Source organism: Octopus bimaculoides, chromosome 4 (assembly GCF_001194135.2).
Source record: "Octopus bimaculoides isolate UCB-OBI-ISO-001 chromosome 4, ASM119413v2, whole genome shotgun sequence".
Classification (NCBI taxonomy): Eukaryota; Metazoa; Mollusca; class Cephalopoda; order Octopoda; family Octopodidae; genus Octopus; species Octopus bimaculoides.
In genome coordinates, this window is record NC_068984.1 from 138,014,465 (window position 1) to 138,015,751 (window position 1,287).

General features: G+C 41.2%; 1 protein-coding gene across 3 annotated transcripts in view; it reads right to left on the reverse strand.

Annotated features, from left to right (window-relative positions):
- Positions 1 to 1,287, reverse strand: part of LOC106878518 (solute carrier organic anion transporter family member 4C1) — a 70,770-nt gene that overhangs the window by 18,226 nt on the left and 51,257 nt on the right. The window lies entirely within an intron of this gene.

Sequence of the window (1,287 nt, forward strand, 5' to 3'; positions counted from 1 at the left end):
CCTCTTGTGCCGGTGGCATGTTAGAAACTCATTCGAGTGAGGTTGTTGCCAGTGCCGCTGGACTGGCTCCTGTGCAGGTGGCACGTAAAAAAAACACCATTTTGAGCGTGGCCATTGCCAGTACCGTGTGACTGGCCCTCGTGCCGGTGGCACGTAAAAGCACCCACTACACTCACGGAGTGGTTGGCGTTAGGAAAGGCATCCAGCTGTAGAAACTCTGCCAGATCAGATTGGAGCCTGGGGCAGCCATCTGGTTCACCAGTCCTCAGTCAAATCGTCCAACCCATGTTAGCATGGAAAGCGGAAGTTAAACAACGACGACGATAATCTCAGATAGATAATAGGTGAAGTTGACCTCAAAGGGATTTGAACCCAGAACACCCAGTTGGTGCACATACAAGGCATTTTACCTGACATCCTAGGACAATTTATTTTTTAATCACTACTAATAGCAATAACATTATTATACCGACAGTTGTATAACTGTATAGAATAAAGGTAGGCCCTGGTATGGCTATCTGGTAAGAAGTTTGCTTCTCACAAACAGGATTCTGGGTTCAATCTAGTTGTAAAAAAGGCTGTCTCAATAAATTCCATTTGACCCATGGATGCTAAATGATGCTAATTATAAATAACTGCACCAGAATACATTTTCAATATCCTTTATAGGTTAGTAGATGTTGTAGCTATCGAATATTAAAAAAAAAAAAAAACAACAATGACACCTTGGGCTAGTGTCTGACAAAAGCCTTATGGATGAATTTAGTAGACGGAAACTGAATGCAGCCTGTCAGACTGCTGAAATCTACAAATTTTTTTCATTCTCTCTCTATTTTCTCTTATTCTTTTCTGTTGAAGAATGTAGGTGTCTAACTAATACACTTGTTTCTTGTTCCTACATTTGTCTGTCTTTTGTTTCTCTATAAATTTCAACTATATATACATATAAGTTGGCAATACAGATTTAGTGGTAAAACAGTTTGATGTCTTTTTAGCATACATGGGATCCATATAGTGATCTCTCATATTATTGATATATAGACATACATACATATATGGCTCAGTGGTTAGAGCATTGAGCTTATGATCGTGAGGTTGTGAGTTCGATTCCAGGACCGAGCTGCGTGTTGTGTTCTTGAGCAAGACACTTTACTTCACGTTGCTCCAGTTAACTCAGCTGTAGAAATGAGCTGCGACATCACAGGTGCCAAACTGTATCGGCCTTTGCCTTTCCCTTGGATAACATCAGTGGTGTGGAGAAGGGAGGCCGGTATGTATGGGCAACTG